Consider the following 21,729-nt stretch of genomic DNA (forward strand, 5'->3'; position numbering starts at 1 on the left):
TCTGCTCCTGTTCTGTGTTTAGAGCCGCACCTGGTTTGGGCTCAAAATCACTGATGGAAATCACTGACCAAAACACTGGTGTGTGAATGAGGCATAATACTGGCCTAAGACTGTCGAGATATCAGTACTACATCTCTTCCTGGTCATATGTACCCAACAACCATTATATATACGTAAATAAATTAGACACTAAACTGAAAAAATAGTTGGCCACAGATTTAGGCTACTTTCACACTCACGTTTTGGCTTTCCGCTTGTGAGATCCGTCATTAGCTCTCAGTCACAAGCGGTCCAAAACGGATCAGTTTTGCCCTAATGCATTCTGAATGGAAAAATATCCACTCAGAATGCATCAGTTTGCCTCCGATCAGTCTCCATTCCGCTCTGGAGGCGGACACCAAAACACTGCCTGCAGCGTTTTGCTGTCCGCTTGACGAAACTGAGTCAAACGGATCCGTCCTGGCACACAATGTAAGTCTATGAAGATGGATCCCGTTTTCTCTGACACAATCTGGCACAATAGAAAACAGATCCGTCTCCCATTGACTTTCAATGGAGTTCATGACGGATCCGTCTTGGCTATGTTACAGATAATACAAACGGACGCATGCTGTTCATGACGGACGCATGCTGTTGTATTATTGGAATGGATCCGTTTTTTGCAGATCCATGACAGATCCGCCCAAAACAAGAGTGTGAAAGTAGCCTTAGGCCTCATGCACACGACTGTATGTATTTTGTGGTCTGCAAAAATACGGATGACATCCGTGTGCATTCCGTATTTTGCGGAACAGAACATCTGGCCCCTAATAGAACAGTACTATCCTTGTCTGTTAGACGAACAATAATAGGACATGTTCTATTTTTTGGCGGAACGGAAATATAGACATATGGAAATGGAATGCACATGGAGTAACATCCGTTTTTTTTGAGGACCCAATGAAATGAATGGTTCCATATACAGTCTGCAAAAAAAAAAAATCTAAACGGACAAGGAAAGCAAATACGTTCATGTGCATGAGGCCTTATTAAAAAAAGAACCAGTTAGAGGACCTTGTCCTCAGTAAGGAACCATCGTAGCTGCGATGAGCATGTGGTCATTCTGTGTGACATCAAAAAACAAGCAGGACAAGATCCTCCTAGCCACCAGCTGTGACATCTGTGAACAAATGGAGCAGGGCCGGCTCCAGATTCATGTGGGCCCCAAAAATGAACAAAAAAAGGATAAAATTATGGGCATCGTCGCATGCGGAAACACCCATACTAATAAAATATAAAAAAGGTTAGCCCATATGGTAAAGGATGTAACAGAATAAAATAAAAGTCTGTTTTGCCATTTTTTCCATCACTTTATCTGCCAAGAAAATTAAATAAAAAGTGATCAAGTCACACACACCAAAATGGTATTGTAAAAAAATACAGATTTCCCTCAAATGAGCCCCCACACATCTCTGTAGACATAACTATAAAAAAAGTTATCGGGGTCACCAGGGAGCAGGGGTTCTGTTAGGGTTGCCACCTTTCCCAACAAAACATAATAGGCCTCATGCACACGACCATGGTGTGTTTTGCGGTCCGCAAAACACGGATGGCGTCCGTGCGCGTTCCGCAATTTGCAGAACGGCACGGACAGCCTTCAATATAAATGTCTATTCTTGTCCGCAAAGTGCGGACAAGAATAGGACATGTTATATTTTTTAAGCGGAGCCACAGAACTGAGCAACGGATGCGGACAGCACACGGAGTGCTGTCCGCATCTTTTGCGGCCCCATTGAAGTGAATGGGTCCGCATCCGAGCCGCTAAAACGGCGGCTCGGATGCGGACTGAAACAACTGACTTATACAAATTAAAAAGGTTGGTGTGTCTATTTAGCCTCTATTTTTAAAATGATTATGCTGGGATTCAAACTCACAGCCTTCTACATTAAAGTCAAGAAACCTTAACCACTGGGCTATAGAGGTTTATGTCAACCTGCTGTACATATATTATGGCTAAAAACCTCAGTAGTAGTTTCCCACATAATATGCATTCATATATATCAGAAGTATGATTTTATATACAAACCGGATTCCCAAAAAGTTGGGACACTATACAAATCGTGAATAAAAACTGAATGCAATGATGTGGAGGTGCCAACTTATAATATTTTATTCAGAATAGAACATAAATCACGGAACAAAAGTTTAAATTGAGAAAATGTACAATTTTAAGGGAAAACTATGTTGAATCTGAATTTCATTGTGTCAACAAATCCCCAAAAAGTTGGGACAAGGACATTTTCACCACTGTGTGGCATCTCCCCTTCTTCTTACAACACTCAACAGATGTCTGGGGACCGAGGAGACCAGTTTCTCAAGTTTAGAAATAGGAATGCTCTCCCATTCTTGTCTAATACAGGCCTCTAACTGTTCAATCGTCTTGGGCCTTCTTTGTTGCACCTTCCTCTTTATGATGCGCCAATTGTTCTCTATAGGTGAAAGATCTGGACTGCAGAGTGGCCATTTCAGTACCCGGATCCTTCTCCTACGCAGCCATGATGTTGTGATTGATGCAGAATGTGGTCTGGCATTATCTTGTTGAAAAATGCAGGGTCTTCCCTGAAAGAGATGACGTCTGGATGGGAGCATATGTTGTTCTAGAACCTGAATATATTTTTCTGCATTGATGGTGCCTTTCCAGACATGCAAGCTGCCCATGCCACACGCATTCATGCAACCCTATACCATCAGAGATGCAGGCTTCTGAACTGAGCGTTGATAACAACTTGGGTTGTCCTTGTCCTCTTTGGTCCGGATGACATGGCGTCCCAGATTTCCAAAAAGAACTTTGAATCGTGACTCGTCTGACCACAGAAAAGTCTTCCATTTTGCCACACTCCATTTTAAATGATCCCTGGCCCAGTGAAAACGCCTGAGCTTGTGGATCTTGCTTAGAAATGGCTTCTTCTTTGCACTGTAGAGTTTTAGCTGGCAACGGCGGATGGCACGGTGGATTGTGTTCACTGACAATGGTTTCTGGAAGTATTCCTGAGCCCATTCTGTGATTTCCTTTACAGTAGCATTCCTGTTTGTGGTGCAGTGTCGTTTAAGGGCCCGGAGATCACGGGCATCCAGTATGGTTTTACGGCCTTGACCCTTACGCACAGAGATTGTTCCAGATTCTCTGAATCTTCGGATGATGTTATGCACAGTTGATGATGATAGACGCAAAGTCTTTGCAATTTTTCACTGGGTAACACCTTTCTGATATTGCTCCACTATCTTTATGTGCAACATTGTGGGAATTGGTGATCCTCTACCCATCTTGGCTTCTGAGAGACACTGCCACTCTGAGAAGCTCTTTTTATACCCAATCATTTTGCCAATTGACCTAATTAGTGTTAATTGGTCTTCCAGCTCTTCGTTATGCTCAAATTTACTTTTTCCAGCCTCTTATTGCTACTTGTCCCAACTTTTTGGGAATCTGGTTTGTATATATGTATATATATATATATATATATATATATTTTTTTTTTTTTTATTATTATTATTATTTTTTGTAATTGCACATGTATTTTGTACCATAGATTTTTTTACAATTACTAAAAAAATATATGTATAAGAATACCTAATGCATGAGAAACTACTATGAGGTTTTTCTAGCATAGTTTAGCATTGAGCTTCATTGCTCAGTGGTTAAGGTTCTTGCCTCTAATGTAGAAGGTTGTGAGTTCAAAGCCTGGCAGAATAATTTCAGAAATAGAGGCTAAATTAGACTTAAATACACTGGGTGTCCCCAAGCATACTGATAATGCTTGGGGATATCCCCTTTATGTTCATAGGGTTTGCTGGGTGCTGATGCCGGCCTATGAAAGCAATACAATGTAAAAACACCAATAACAAACATAAATCACACAAGCATAAAACAAGAAAACAGTCTAGATGCCATTAAAAAATGTGTGTGTGGGGGATGTAACGACAAGCTTCAGATGGACCAAATGGCATAGATCAGGGATGACCAACCTGTGGCTCTCCAGCTGTTATAAAACTACAACCCCCAGACTGCCTACAGCAGCGCTTAGTGGGAATTGTAGCTTTACAACAGCTGGAGAGCCACAGGTTGGCAATCCCTGGCATAGATCATCAATTTAAAAAAAGCTGACAACCCCTTTTAATAAATTAGACACATCTCACTCCTGCACACAGGAGATCATGACTGGAATAGGAAACATCAGTTTGGATAAATACCCAGCTTTATGTATTACATTACTACAGTAGTAAGTAGGATTGCCACCCGTATGGGATTGACCCGGACAGTCCGGGTTTGTAATCCTGTGTCCGGGTACAAGCCTTTCTCAGACCTGGACACAGGATTCATTTCAAACTGCAGTACAGACTGTCTAACTTGCTCGCTCGCGGTCCTGACAGCTGGCGGTGAGTGAGCGACCGGCTCGAACCTGATTAGGATGAGGCCGCCGGTCAGGATGGATTGAAATCCGGAGAGTTGGGGGCTGCGGGTGGTCAGGAGCAGGAGCATGAAGACGCTGCTGAAGGAGAGCAGCAAACCCTTGGCGGCCGCGCCGGGACTGAGCCGCTCTCACTCCCAGATCAGGCCGGATAACAATGAGACGAGCCGTGGGCCTGCGCTCCTCCCGTCCCCGGCTCTTCTGCTGCGCTCCTTTCCTATCACGACACCTCACCTCTCCCCCGGTCTCCGTTACCAGGCCCAGGAAAGCTGCCGGACTCTCACACAACACTCTAAAGTCAGTGTGACGGCCCCAAGTGACGGTTCCCGGGGGATTAGGGCCACATTACCCTAACTAGGGGTCACTAATGGGTGGCACTAATGGGGGCATTACTCTTACTGGGGGCATTATTCTTATTGGGGGACACTAATAACGGGGCATTATTCATTCTGGGGCACACTAATAGGGCCATTGCTCTTACTGAGGCACACTAATGGGGGCATTACTATTACTGAGGGGGCATTACTATTACTGGGTGCATTACTATTACTGGGGGCGCGAATAGGGGCTTTAATATTCCTGGGGAGCCACAGTATGACAGCGACTTCACACCCTGTATTAAGCTACGCCCCCACAACCAAACCCCCCCTTGTGGCTTAACTTGCCCGGTATTTCTTGTTGGTAAAGGTGGCAACCCTAGTAGTAAGGCCCACTGCAAATTTATGTCGGGGTGATATACTTCAAGGATGCAAGCTTACACATTGTAGGAAAAAAGCAGCAGCCTGTCTTGTGCCTGGGACCATGGGTGCATGCATAGTCCAGGACTTTTTCCTATTGTATGCAAGCATGACCACCACTGCTGGATTGCAGGGTGGTCGTAATCATGGAAATAAGTAATGTATAATGTGATGAAAAAATGAATCCAGCCAGCAAAGGAGGCAATATGGACAATCACAATACATTAGTAAGAGCCTTGTACTAACTTTGTCTACATGATAGATGCCATTTGCCAAAGTGAGAAAACGCCTTCAATGACCAAGTCAGACTTTAGGAATCTAGTATGTGTGACTTTATCAAAGAATAACTCATTAAACTCATTAAAGGTATTGCACATCCAAGTAATACCTTATTCACACGTCAGTGTTTGGTCGTTGTTTTCAATCAGCGATTTTGAGCAAAAACCAGAAATGGAGACTGCACAGACATAAGGTATAAGGGAAAGATCTGCTCCTGTTCTGTGTTTAGAGCCGCACCAGGTTTTGGCTCAAAATCACTGATGGAAATCACTGACCGAACACTGACTGTGTGAATGAGGCATAATTTTGACATAGTTTTTTCCTCACATATTGTACTTTATTTAGGTGGTAAAATTAGACCTATACAATTTGCATATATATTTACTAAAAACGCAAAAATTGGTGATTAAAATAACATGCAATATGTCACATACTGTATATACACATACTATACAAAAATCATCAGCTATATATTTCCATATGTTTAATTTTTGCGGACATTTCTACAGAGGGCAGGATGTTCCGTTCCGCAAAATGCGGATACACATATTGGACAGATACGCAATTTGCAGACCGCAAAAACGGCTATGGCCTATTCCTGTGTCAGAACACATGGCAGGGCCCAAAAGGAAAGATGCACCCAGTTTCTCTCAGGGCACAAATCTTCCTTAAAAATATTTCAGGCCCCATTGCACACTTAAACAGGCATAGGGCACTTTCAAACTTGCGTTTTTCTTTTCCGGCATAGAGTTCCATCCTAGGGGCTCTATACTGGAAATAAACTGATCAGGTATATCCCCATGCATTTTGAATGGAGAGTAATCCATTCAGGATGCATCAGGATGTCTTCAGTTCAGTCTTTTTTGACTGATCAGGACAGAGATAAAACCGCAGCATGCTACGGTTTTATCTCTGGCCAAAAAAACTGAACTCTTGCCTGAATGCCGGATCCGGCATTTTTTTCCATAGGACTGTATTAGTGCCGGATCCAGCATTTAAAATACCGGAATGCCAGATCCATCCTTCCGGTCTACGCATGCGCAGATTAAATAAAAAGGCAAAAAAATTAATGCCGGATACGTTTTTCTAGATGACACCGTAAAGCCGAATCCGGCATTTCAATGCATTTGTAAGACGGATCAAGATTTTGATCAGTCTTACAAAAGCCATCAGTTGGCATACGTTTTGACGGATGCGGCAAGCAGTTCCGGTGACGGAATTGCTTGCCGGATCACTCTGCCGCAAGTGTGAAAGTAGCTATAGTGCTGCTCAGGGGCGTAGCTATAGGGGGTGCAGAGGTAGCAGTCGCTACCGGGCCCAGGAGCCTGAGGGGCCCAAAGACCCTTGTGCCACATAAGAGGACACTGGTATTATAGAAAGTGTATGCAATTTACACCTCTGGCTGGACAGAAGGGGTTAGGCTAAGAATTTGGTATGGAGGAGGGGGGGTGCAGTTTCAATTTTTGCCTCATGCAGCACAAAGGTTTGAGGGAAGGGAGGCCCAAGCTGAACTCTTGCACCAGGGCCCATGAGCCTTTAGCTACGACCCTGGTGCTGATAAAATTATAAAAAAAAAACCAAAACATAAATAACCCCATTTTAGACACTATACCCCTCAAATGATTCAAAATGATTTTACTAAATGTGTTAAACCCTTAGCTGTTCCACAGGAATTAGAGCAAAATAGGGTGAAATTTTAAAAAATCATTTTATTTTGCAGAGTTTCCATTTTAAACCATTTTTTCCTGCAACACAGCAAGGGTTAACAGCCAGGGCCGCCATCAGAAATTTTGGGGCCCCTTACACAGCTCAAGGCCTGGGCCCCCCATCCTACTCCGTCCCTTTAGAATCTGTCCTGACTCTGCCTCCCGGCCCCCCCTCCACCCCTAAGGACCCACACCCAATTTCATTATTTTTTTACTACAAAGACAGTAAAAAGTGATAATCAGTGATTTCAGTAAGGAATTATTTTTTGACCAAATAATATGAAGCCTGCTACCACGACAAGGTAGACTCTTTTAAGCAGGACCCTACACTAACACTAACTACACTACCTGTTCTAATCTGCCCTAGCAATCTTCCCCTGGCACATTTAAGAAAAAACACCTTAAAAGCACAAGGTTTACTGTTTTACCCTTTGTTATATCTCCCCTAACAAATCATCTAAGAAATAAACAAAACTACAATACACAAGGTACTCTTTTGAGAAGGACCCTACACCAACTACATATTTTTTTCCATGCCTCCCCTAGCCATCTTCCCCATCATCTAGGACAAAAAAAGCGCCCTTTAGTTTAATGCTTTGGTCAAAATGTAGTGTTCCTTTTAATCCAACCAGTTGCAAACTTTTTAATTGTATAAATAAAACCACAAACACAACATTTCACACAGTATCTATAAATATGTATAAATACAATAAATGTGTTAAATATTGAACTGTGGTGAGTTGACCATCTCCTCAGTTTTAGGCTTGCAAAGTCTTCAATCAAATCCTTAAAACTCAAATGGAGAGAAGTGCAAGACTATTCAGACGTTGCTCACTCATTGTTGACCGCAGATAGTTTTTAATTAAAGATAGCTTGCTAAATGCTCTCTCTCCTTCAGCAACAGAGAATGGAATTGTGGTGAAAATTCTGAGAGCAATAGATATTTCTCCAAATATTCCTTCAAGCTGTAATTTATGTATGGAGTTCAACAAGTCAAGAGGGGCTAAGTCTCTTGTAAATGTGGCATCATATACCTTGCGAAGATGCTGAAGTTCGCCTACTAGAGAGCTTGAGAGATCGTCAGAGTAGTAAGAGATTAGGTTTTCTGTGGAGCTTACAAATTCCGCATCTGAAAGGGTTCTTAATTTCAAAATGGGAGTAAACAGGCAGCAAACCTTTTCCATTGAATGAAACCCCTGGTTCAACTCACTAACTATAGAATCAAGTGCCACAAAGAAAACGTTGATCTTGAATTCCATTTCAACTTCTTCTGGTTCAATACATACATCTGGCTGCTGCTTTCTTGACCTATTCAGCCGCCTTGGTGCTTTCAGGATCTTCGGTATCCCCATTTCTTCTGCCACGAGTTTTGCCTCAGAAAGTAGATCTGTCCACCTATCACGGAGTGCCTGCATTTCCAGGGAAAGGGATTTAATATTTTCTCTTCCGATATCCATTGAAATAGATCTGGCTTGAAGAATCTTGTTTCTCTCTTCAAAACTCTGCAGAACTTTTAACCAGAATGTTGCAAGTATCATAGCCTTAAAAGATAAAAAATTATCTTTCAGTCCCATCGCTTCAGAATGAGCCTCACTTGAAAGTCTTTGGGATGAAATTACTTTTTCTAGGGCTTCAATGATGCCTGGAAGTCTTAAAGAAACTGGGCAAACAGCTTCCACTCTAGCACTCCATCTGGTGTCACTCAAGGCATGCAGTGAACTTCCAATTTGATCCTTCAATATTTTCCACCTTTGTGGACTTCCACTAAACAGTACATATAAACGATTGACACATCCAAAAAACGTAATCACATCAGGGCAGCAGGATGTGGCATGTACACCAACAACTGCCTGTATGGCTGCTAACCACTCTTGTCCCAGACTAATAAAACATAACTTTTACTTAATCATGTTAAAACACGAGTGAAATAATAAATTGTGAGCTACCTATAGGGTTAAAAACACTGAGCACATGAGACTTGCTGTATATAAAGGGTCACTAAGGTGTATGGATTGGCGGGAGTGCACTAACACCGCTCAACCACACACCAGAAACCCTGCTGTATAAACAGATTCCAACTGTGTCTGATAACTACTTGGCCCCCGTGTCTGGGGTTTAAACACCAAGATTTAACAGGCCTAATGGCAGCATATGTTGATATATCAGGCACACAGATCACTGCAAAAACTCAATGTGGTCAGCAGATTAAAACCTAAATTCCGCCCCCCAACATGTTTCGCCAGCTATTCTGGCTTCATCAGGGGTATCGGGCAGACTTGAATACCTACCGCTGGTGGAGGAATTTAACCTCTCATCTATCACTTCCTGTGGGAGGAAGCACCAATCCTAAACAGGTTTGGATCAGGCTGGTTAATTGTAACCTATCATTGCTACTAATATTGCAATGACAGGTTTGTGGCGTCACTTATGGGGGAAGGTCCAGAATGACCCGATGCGCAGTGGGAACACAGCAGGGTTTCTGGTGTGTGGTTGACCGGTGTTAGTGCACTCCCGCCAATCCATACACCTTAGTGACCCTTAATATACAGCAAGTCTCATGTGCTCAGTGTTTTTAACCCTATAGGTAGCTCACAATTTATTATTTCACTTGTGTTTTAACATGATTAAGTAAAAGTTATGTTTTATTAGTCTGGGACAAGAGTGGTTAGCAGCCGTACAGGCAGTAGTGTTTAAGTAATAAATTAACCCTTCCCAGATAGGGTCCTTTATAAGTAGTTATGTACACCAACAAGGTTTAAAGAATGGGAAGAAAAGGGACAAAATACAGCTTTTGGAAACTTCTTTTGTATGTGTGCTCTAACTCCTTTGTTTTTCCCCGACATATTTGCACCATTGTCAAATCCTTGACCTCTGCAATCATCAAGGTTTATTCCATGCTCAGCCAGTCTCAATAAAAGCTTTTCTGCTATCTCTTCACCGGTCTTTTAGTGAAAATAAAAAACCTCAATAAACCTTTCTTGAATAACCCAATTTCCATCTCTGAATTTCTATGCACATACCTTAAAACAATTACATTTTGTTCTGTATGTGAAATATCTGGTGTGGCATCACATAACAGAGAGCAATAAATTGCATTCCTCCTTTCAGACAGAATGGTGTCCAGAACATGTTTCCCACATATATTTATTATAAACTCATTTTGGGTTGCCCAAGAAGGATAATGAGCATGAACTTTTCTTCCACTCTCATGGCTTCTCTCTATTTTTTCCAAATGTTCATGTAGCATTGGCTCATAGTGTGCTATCAATTCCAGTACACCAAGGAAATTCCCGTTGTGCAAATAAAGCAGAACATTTTTTGGTTTCATTGTCCAAACTTTTCTGCAATTGGGAGTCCAAACCATGGCCTGCAATAGATTTTGGAAAATTTCTCCAACTCCAATAGTGTTGCTTGTGATTGATGGAATTCTCATGTTCTGGCAATCGATTGTACAGAAAATGCCACTTGTTTTTTGACAAATTAAATTCCTCTTTCCGACAAAGAAAGGCAAGTCACACAGTACAAAACGTGCTTGCTGGTATTCCACCTTAGCCAGTCCCGCACTATTTTCTCATGTCCATTTGATGATTTTGCATAGAGTAAAAACTCACTGAATGAACGTTCTTAACAATCCTTGTCCATACCTTTTATCATTTCCTGTAGTTGTTGTTGTTCTTTATCTAAACCACAAATCACAATACTTTCTTTGTGTTTGTCCGTCAACACATCTGGCCAAACTGCTGGATCCTTCCAATCAGGCTCTTCTTCATTTTCCACAAGGCCAGAAATGTGCTCATCTTCTTCTTGTGGGTATGTGTCAGTATGACCTTCAGTGTCAGTTACAAAAGATGTGCTGCAGGAAGCAGTATCCTCTTCTGGTTCAACAAGAACTTCTTTCTCAGATGGCTCAACGGACTCTGCAGTGGCAGCTTCCTCTGGTGATTTCTGCTTCTTGAAAAACTTTAACAGCACATTTTTGTTTCTAAGTTTTTCTTCTTTCTGTTCTCTTTCTCTCTTCTCCTTCCGCTTCAATGAACCAGACTTATGCTGATACATTTTGAAATGTGACATGAAACCTTCAAAAATTAGAAAAGCTTAGTGTTAGGCCCTGCCCCCATACAGCTCCATATACATCTACCATATACAGGGTGACCAGATTTAGAAAAACAAAACAGGACACCGATTAGCAATACAACATTGAAAACCTTGATCCGTTGCGCTGTTCCAGAGATACTGCTCTCAATCCAAATGTGTAAATGATCTTCTTGCGTTCCCTATCCCCGAGTGCACTGGTATACTCACACACCATCTAGACGGGCATACCAGTGCACCCCGGGCTAAGAACACCCAATGCATTGTTAGAATCAGAATTAATCGTTGTGCCAGTGCCTCAATCTTAGCTACAATCACGGCAAAGGTGCTCTCTCCAGCAGTAACACACACCCTTTTGTCTTGTGAAAATTGTAGTAGTAATATATAGGCTTCTGTTTGGCACTCAAATAGATGGACTTTCATGGACTGGTTTGCCTTGTAAAATATATTGGACAGTTTTATTATTCATGTTCTACTGAATAAACATGCATGCGCGTTTATCCAAAAGTTTTGCAATGTCAGCACATCTATATATATCCTTCACACCTGAGCCTAAGTAAAATTGGTGGTGTGAAGGATATACCGTATATAGATGTGCTGACATTGCAAAACTTTTGGATAAACGCGCATGCATGTGTATTCAATAGAACATGAATAATAAAACTTACACAAGTTTATTATAAAGGAGCGCTAGAAGAAACCACACACAAGTGGGGACTCATCACTGGAGGCATTACAGTGACCCCTAGGAGTGGTTACTCACAAGTACTATCAGTTCTATTATAGTTCAAGATTTTATGTTATTACATATATATGTCCAATAAATGCTCTATATTTTACAAGACAAACCAGTAAATGTAAGTCCATCTATTTGAGTGCCAGCCAGCCCCCGAAGCCTATATATTGTTAGCATCAGGGTTGCTGGCACTATTACTATGTACCATCCGGTGACCTGCTGACTGCTGTCAGTTTCTTAATGAAGTCCTATGTTAATACAAAGACCAATATTCCCCCAATACAGTGACCATAAAGTGGTATATACCACTGTACACAAGTGCTCTGCATACCGTATAAATTATTACAGTATAGTTTTGTTTAACCACTTCAACCCCCCTAGCTGAAACCCCCTTAATGACCAGGCCACTTTTTACAATTCTGCACTACACTACTTTCACAGTTTATTGCTCGGTCATGCAACTTACCACCCAAATGAATTTTACCTCCTTTTCTTCTAACTAATAGAGCTTTCATTTGGTGGTATTTCATTGCTGCTGACATTTTTACTTTTTTGTTATTAATCGAAATTTAACCATTTTTTTGCAAAAAAATGACATTTTTCACTTTCAGTTGTAAAATTTTGCAAAAAAAACGACATCCATATATAAAATTTTCGCTAAATGTATTGTTCTACATGTCTTTGATAAAAAAAAAGTTTGGGTAAAAAAATGGTTTGGGTAAAAGTTATAGCGTTTACAAACTATGGTACAAAAATGTGAATTTCCGCTTTTTGAAGCAGCTCTGACTTTCTGAGCACCTGTCATGTTTCCTGAGGTTCTACAATGCCCAGACAGTACAAACACCCCACAAATGACCCCATTTCGGAAAGTAGACACCCTAAGGTATTCACTGATGGGCATAGTGAGTTCATAGAACTTTTTATTTTTTGTCACAAGTTAGTGGAAAATTATGATTTTATTTTTTTATTTTTTCTTACAAAGTCTCATATTCCACTAACTTGTGACAAAAAATAAAAACTTCCATGAACTCACTATGCCCATCACAAAATACCTTGGGGTGTCTTCTTTCCAAAATAGTGTCACTTGTGGGGTAGTTATACTGCCCTGGCATTTTAGGGGCCCAGATGCGTGAGAAGTAGTTTGAAATCAAAATCTGTAAAAAATGACCGGTGAAATCCGAAAGGTGCTCTTTGGAATGTGTGCCCCTTTGCCCACCTAGGCTGCAAAAAAGTGTCACACATCTGGTATCGCCGTACTCAAGAGAAGTTGGGGAATGTGTTTTGGGGTGTCATTTTACATATACCCATGCTGGGTGAGAGAAATATCTTGGCAAAAGACAACTTTTCCCATTTTTTTAATACAAAGTTGGCATTTGACCAAGATATTTATCTCACCCAGCATGGGTATATGTAAAATGACACCCCAAAACACATTGCCCAACTTCTCCTGAGTACGGCAATACCAGATGTGTGACACTTTTTTGCAGCCTAGGTGGGCAAAGGGGCACACATTCCAAAGAGCACCTTTAGGATTTCACAGGCCATTTTTTACAGATTTTGATTTCAAACTACTTTGCACACATTAGGGCCCCTAAATTGCCAGGGCAGTATAACTACCCCATAAGTGACACCATTTTGGAAAGAAGACACCCCAAGGTATTCCGTGAGGGGCATTGTGAGTTCCTAGAATTTTTTATTTTTTGTCACAAGTTAGTGGAATATGAGACTCTGTAAGAAAAAAATAAAAATAAAAAATCATCATTTTCCGCTAACTTGTGACAAAAAATAAAAAATTCTAGGAACTCGCCATGCCCCTCACGGAATACCTTGGGGTGTCTTCTTTCCAAAATGGGGTCACTTGTGGGGTAGTTATACTGCCCTGGCATTCTAGGGGCCCTAATGTGTGGTAAGTAGTTTGAAATCAAAATGTGTGAAAAATGACCTGTTAAATCCTAAAGGTGCTCTTTGGAATGTGTGCCCCTTTGCCCACCTAGGCGGCAAAAAAGTGTCACACATGTGGTATCGCCGTACTCAGGAGAAGTTGGGGAATGTGTTTTGGGGTGTCATTTTACATATGCATGCATGCTGGGTGAGAGAAATAGCTTGGCAAAAGACAACTTTTCCCATTTTTTTATACAAAGTTGGCATTTGACCAAGATATTTATCTCACCCAGCATAGGTATATGTAAGATGACACCCCAAAACACATTGCCCAACTTCTCCTGAGTACGGCGATACCACATGTGTGACACTTTTTTGCAGCCTAGATGCGCAAAGCGGCCCAAATTCCTTTTAGGAGGGCATTTTTAGACATTTGGATCCCAGACTTCTTCTCACGCTTTCGGGCCCCTAAAATGCTAGGGCAGTATAAATACCCCACATGTGACCCCATTTTGGAAAGAAGACACCCCAAGGTATTCAATGAGGGGCATGGCGAGGTCCTAGAATTATTATTTTTTTTGGCACAAGTTAGCGGAAATTGATTTTTTTTGTATTTTCTCACAAAGTCTCCCTTTCCGCTAACTTGAAATTTCAATCTTTCATGGACTCAATATGCCCCTCACGGAATACCTTGGGGTGTCTTCTTTCCGAAATGGGGTCACATGTGGGGTATTTATACTGCCCTGGCATTTTAGGGGCCCTAAAGCGTGAGAAGAAGTCTGGAATATAAATGTCTAAAAAATTTTACGCATTTGGATTCCGTGAGGGGTATGGTGAGTTCATGTGAGATTTTATTTTTTTAAACAAGTTAGTGGAATATGAGACTTTGTAAGAAAAATAAAATAAAAATAAAATATCTATTTCCGCTAACTTGTGCCCCAAAAAATGTCTAAATGGAGCCTTACAGGGGTGATCAATGACAGGGGGGTGATCAGGGAGTCTATATGGGTGATTACCCCCCTGTCATTGATCACCCCCCTGTAAGGCTCCATTCAGACGTCCGTATGTGTTTTGTGGATCCGATCCATGTATCCGTGGAGCCGTAAAAATCATACGGATGTCTGAATGGAGCCTTACAGGGGGGTGATCAATGACGGGGGGTGATCAATGACAGGGGGGTGATCAGGGAATCTATATGGGTAATCACCCCCCTGTAAGGCTCCATTCAGACGTCCGTATGTGTTTTGCGGATCCGATCCATGTATCCGTGGATCCGTAAAAATCATACGGACGTCTGAATGGAGCCTTACAGGGGGGTGATCAACGACAGAGGGGTGATCAATGACAGGGGGGTGATCAGGGAATCTATATGGGTGATCACCCCTCTGTCATTGATCACCCCCCTGTAAGGCTCCATTCAGACGTTCGTATGTGTTTTGCGGATCCGATCCATGTATCCGTGGATCCGTAAAAATCATACGGACGTCTGAATGGAGCCTTACAGGGGGGTGATCAATGACAGGGGGGTGATCAGGGAGTTTATATGGGGTGATCATGGGTGATCAGGGGTTCATAAGGGGTTAATAAGTGACAGGGGGGGGTGTAGTGTAGTGTAGTGGTGTTTTGTGGTACTTTACTGAGCTACCTGTGTCCTCTGGTGGTCGATCCAAACAAAAGGGACCACCAGAGGACCAGGTAGCAGGTATATTAGACGCTGTTATCAAAACAGCGTCTAATATACCTGTTAGGGGTTAAAAAAATCGCATCTCCAGCCTGCCAGCGAACGATCGCCGCTGGCAGGCTGGAGATCCTGTCTCTTACCTTCCGTTCCTGTGAACGCGGATCTGCGTTAGGCGGTCCGGAGGCGGTAAAGACTCACAGGAGATGTCTCCTCTAAACGAATCACAGGGGTGTCCTCTGTAATGAGAGTTGTCCAATTTTTATTTTCTTCACTATTCGGCTCAGACCGCCCTGAAGATTTCTCCCAGATTTCTTCTGTCTCCACAAAACCAGAAAATCAGATAAACATTTTAGGCTCTTTTTTTCAGCACAATAATGCCCACCTCTTTACAAACTCCCCATGTGTATTGCCCCACACAGTAATAGTGCCCGCTTTGTGCAACTATTAACAGAGCGGGTCCTACCCAAACTATATAGGGGCAACTATTAACAGAGCGGGTCCTACCCAAACTATATAAGGGCAACTATTAACAGAGGGTCCTACTGAAACTATATGGGGGCAACTATTGACAGAGGGTCCTACCCAAACATTATAGGGGCAACTATTAACAGAGGGTCCTACTGAAACTATATGGGGGCAACTATTGACAGAGAGTCCTACTCAAACATTATAAGGGCAACTATTAACAGAGGGTCCTACTGAAACTATATGGGGACAACTATTAACAGAAGGGCCTACCCAAACTTTATAGGAGCCCTATAGTTTGGGTAGGCCCCTTTGTTAATAGTTGCCCCCATATAGTCATTGTAGGTCCCTCTCAGCAAAGATGGGCCTGCTACAACAACTATATGGGCCCCCATAAAGTTTGGGTAGGCCCCTCTGTTAATAGATGTCCCCCAGAAGGGCATGCTCTTCTTTCCGGGCGCCGCGCTACTGAGGTCAGGTAACGAGTGACGTCATAACGCAGCGGATGTACCTCCCGGCGGCCACTGCTGTTTTAAAGTCAGAGGTATGACCGGGTGCTGCATGAAAGTGTATGATGTCAGTGTGTGTGAGTGTGACTGATCGATTGACTGCACTGAGTACAAATTGCAATCAGTCAGTCAGGTCAGTAGCGACTCTAGGAACAATATATAGGGTGGGCGCATAAGATACCACAGTCAAAAAGATGGGGGGCACTAATAATAATTTTCCTCACCTAATCATACTAGTATAGTATATCTAAATAAGATATCAAAATACGAGAGTATGACGTATGCAGGGATGCCACATTATAGCACTACTACATTTACATTTATTTATTATCAAAAAGCATCATACATAACTAAAAAATGTGGATGATACACTTTTATGGAGGATCTGTGGATGACACACTGTTATGGGGGATCTGTGGATGACACACTGTTATGGGGGGGATCTGTGAATGACACGCTGTTATGGGGGATCTGTGGATGACACACTGTTATGGGGGGTCTGTGGATGACACACTTTTATGTGGGATCTGTGGATGACACACTGTTATGGGGGATCTGTGGATGACACATTGTTATGGTGGGATCTGTGGATGACACTGTTATGGGGGATCTGTGGATGACACACTGTTATGGGGGATCTGTGGATGACACACTGTTATGGGGAGATCTGTGAATGACACACTGTTATGGGGGATCTGTGGATGACACACTGTTATGGGGGATCTGTGGATGACACACTGTTATGGGGGATCTGTGGATGACACACTGCTATGGGGGATCTGTGGATGACACACTGTTATGGGGATCTGTGGATGACACACTGTTATGGGGGATCTGTGGATGAGACACTGTTATGGGGGATCTGTGGATGACACACTTTTACGGGGGATCTGTGGATGACACACTTTTACGGGGGATCTGTGGATGACACACTGTTATGGGGGATCTGTGGATGACACTTTTATGGGGGATCTGGGGATGACACTTTTATGGGGGATCTGGGGATGACACTTTTATGGGGGATCTGTGGATGACACTTTTATGGGGGGATCTGTGGATGACACTTTTATGGGGATCTGTGGATGACACTTTTATGGAGGATCTGTGGATGACACTTTTATGGGGGATCTGTGGATGACACTCAACCACTCTCAAACACAACTGGTCAAACTTGTTAAATGGATCCCAAACACAATATGCACAATAATAACACCCCCACCCCCTCCAACACTTAATTAACCCCTTCATGGCCTAAACATTTTTTTCAATGCAGAACACACAGCTAAATGGGGCTGGGTGGGCTGGCAAGGGAGGGGTTAATAACAATAAGTGATGGAGGATCATGGCCCTGTGGGATAATCCAGTAAACAGCTTTGCATTTTTCCCCCGAGCAAAGACCACACAACATAGAGCTGCTTAGCCAAGTAGACCACATAAGGATCAATATTAAAATAAATAATTTGGAGCCTTTGAAATAGCTCAGCTCAGTATGCGGCATGTATGTTGTGTGGTCTTTGCTCGGGGGTAAAATGCAAAGCTGTTTTCTGGATTATCCCACAGGGCCATAATCCTCCATCACTTATTGAGTAGAGTTATTGTTATTATTAACCCCTCCCTTGCCAGCCCACCCAGCCAGCCCCTTATGGAAACAAGTAACCTAATGGACCTTAATGAATCATTGGGGTCCGCCCAAGTGGTCCAACATGTGTGCGATGGAGCATGGAGTGGAGGCTGGAGCATGGAGCTGGCACTGACAACTTCATACTAGTATAGTATATCTAAATAAGATATCAAAATACGAGAGTATGACGTATGCAGGGATGCCACATTATAGCACTACTACATTTACATTTATTTATTATCAAAAAGCATCATACATAACTAAAAAATGTGGATGATACACTTTTATGGAGGATCTGTGGATGACACACTGTTATGGGGGATCTGTGGATGACACACTGTTATGGGGGGGATCTGTGAATGACACGCTGTTATGGGGGATCTGTGGATGACACACTGTTATGGGGGGTCTGTGGATGACACACTTTTATGTGGGATCTGTGGATGACACACTGTTATGGGGGATCTGTGGATGACACATTGTTATGGTGGGATCTGTGGATGACACTGTTATGGGGGATCTGTGGATGACACACTGTTATGGGGGATCTGTGGATGACACACTGTTATGGGGAGATCTGTGAATGACACACTGTTATGGGGGATCTGTGGATGACACACTGTTATGGGGGATCTGTGGATGACACACTGTTATGGGGGATCTGTGGATGACACACTGCTATGGGGGATCTGTGGATGACACACTGTTATGGGGATCTGTGGATGACACACTGTTATGGGGGATCTGTGGATGAGACACTGTTATGGGGGATCTGTGGATGACACACTTTTACGGGGGATCTGTGGATGACACACTTTTACGGGGGATCTGTGGATGACACACTGTTATGGGGGATCTGTGGATGACACTTTTATGGGGGATCTGGGGATGACACTTTTATGGGGGATCTGGGGATGACACTTTTATGGGGGATCTGTGGATGACACTTTTATGGGGGGATCTGTGGATGACACTTTTATGGGGATCTGTGGATGACACTTTTATGGAGGATCTGTGGATGACACTTTTATGGGGGATCTGTGGATGACACTCAACCACTCTCAAACACAACTGGTCAAACTTGTTAAATGGATCCCAAACACAATATGCACAATAATAACACCCCCACCCCCTCCAACACTTAATTAACCCCTTCATGGCCTAAACATTTTTTTCAATGCAGAACACACAGCTAAATGGGGCTGGGTGGGCTGGCAAGGGAGGGGTTAATAACAATAAGTGATGGAGGATCATGGCCCTGTGGGATAATCCAGTAAACAGCTTTGCATTTTTCCCCCGAGCAAAGACCACACAACATAGAGCTGCTTAGCCAAGTAGACCACATAAGGATCAATATTAAAATAAATAATTTGGAGCCTTTGAAATAGCTCAGCTCAGTATGCGGCATGTATGTTGTGTGGTCTTTGCTCGGGGGTAAAATGCAAAGCTGTTTTCTGGATTATCCCACAGGGCCATAATCCTCCATCACTTATTGAGTAGAGTTATTGTTATTATTAACCCCTCCCTTGCCAGCCCACCCAGCCAGCCCCTTATGGAAACAAGTAACCTAATGGACCTTAATGAATCATTGGGGTCCGCCCAAGTGGTCCAACATGTGTGCGATGGAGCATGGAGTGGAGGCTGGAGCATGGAGCTGGCACTGACAACTTCCTGGGCTTGCTAGGTGGGGCGAGGGCACTGTCTAGGGCAGCTGGGCAGGCTTCCACAATTCTTTCCAGTCCCAGAACAGAAGTTCCCGTCGCCGTGCTTGGCTGCAAGCCTGCAAACCAGAATGGACTGTCTGGCAGTGGCAGGCAGGCGGCGCACTAATCTGACTCTAAAGGCGGAGTCACGGCGTGAGGCAGCAGGCAGCATCTGACGTCACCTGCGCAGCGGCTCAGAGAGTCAGAGCCCTTTAAAGGGGAATGCAGCCAGGTATACTATACCAGGTGTACGGGAATCGAGGGGGGGGGGGGGTCGGGCAAGGAATATTCAATTGCCCCCCTCTAGTGACACAATGAAGTTCAAGAAGTCACTGACAAATAGGCGGGGGAAAAATAAAATTAAAATTGGAACTGGCCGGGCCCCCCCGGGGTCCGGGCCCCTTACTGGGGTATCGGCTGTAACCCCCTGATGGCAGCCCTGTTAACAGAAAAACAAACCCTGATATTTATAATCCTGAATCTGCAGTTAACACAAAAGCCCCATATGTGGTCATAAGTTGCTGTAGGGGCACACAGCAAGGTATAAAAGGGAAGGAGTGCTATGGTATGTGGTTTTTGTAGGGCAGATTTTGTTAGAATGGTTTTTGTGCGCCATGTCGTAATAGAAGAGACCATGAGATACTTCTACAGTGGAAATTCCCCAAAACTGACTCCATTTTTTTAAACTACACCCTCTAGGAATTTTAGCCATGATTTATCATTTTCAAAAAGGGTAATGGGATAAAAAAGCACCCCACAATTTCTTACCTATTTTCTCCTGAACACGGCAACACCCCATATGTGGTCATAAACTGCTGTATGGGCACACGGCAGGGCTCAGAAGGGAAGGAGCACCATATGGCTTTTGGTGGCCAGATTTCACTGGAATGATTTTAAGGCACCATGTCGCAGTACAAGATACAGTGCGGTACCCCCTACAGTGGAGTGATTTAGTGAGCACTTTAACCTCACAGGCAGTTTTTTTTTTAATAGGGAGATGAAATGAAAATTTACATTGTATTTCAATTATATGTAGTTTTTGCTTCTAATGTTTCAACTTCAACAAGTGGTAACATGAGAAAAAGCGCCTCAAATTTTGTTACATCATTTTTCCCCAAGAACACCAGTGCCCCCTATATGGTCAGAAACTGCTGTATGAGCACATTGCATGGTTTAAAGGAAAGAGAGCTCCATGTGCATTTGAGGCCTAGTTTGGTGATTTATAGCACTGCCCAACAACTGCAGTGGCTCTGAGGTGAAATAAAAAACATAAGCTCCCAAGAAGTCACCCCATTTTAGCAACAAAGTGAAAGTTGCAATTTTTACACAGATATGCCATGTTGTGCCCAATATGTTCTGCCCATCATGTGCCAGTGTGAAAAGCAAGCCCTATTATTATTATGCTGTTTCCTAATTTTGAAAACATCCTACATGTGGCCCTAATCTTCTGCCTGGACATATGGCTTAGAAGTAAAACAGCACCATGTGCATTTGAGGCCCAGTGTGGTGATATACGCATTTTTGGGGTCATTTATCAAACTGGCGTAAAATAGAACTGGCTTAGTTGCTCATAGCAACCAATCAGATTCCTCATTTCATTTTCCAAAGAAGCGGTCAGAAATGAAAAGGGGAATCTGATTGGCTGCTATGGGCAACTACTTTGCACCTGTTTGATAAATTACCCCATTTGTGCTTACAACTGTAGGGCCTCTGGGGTGAAATAATAAATGTAACCCTTGAAAAGTGTCCCCATTTTGGAAACCCCACCCCCCAGAGTGTGCCACCTGTGATATACCACACCCCTTAAATTGGTAGGCTGGTTCTACTGGATAAGACAATGTCTTAAACATGGGCATAAACTGCTGTATAGGCAA

Source organism: Bufo gargarizans, chromosome 3 (assembly GCF_014858855.1).
Source record: "Bufo gargarizans isolate SCDJY-AF-19 chromosome 3, ASM1485885v1, whole genome shotgun sequence".
Lineage (NCBI taxonomy): Eukaryota > Metazoa > Chordata > Amphibia > Anura > Bufonidae > Bufo > Bufo gargarizans.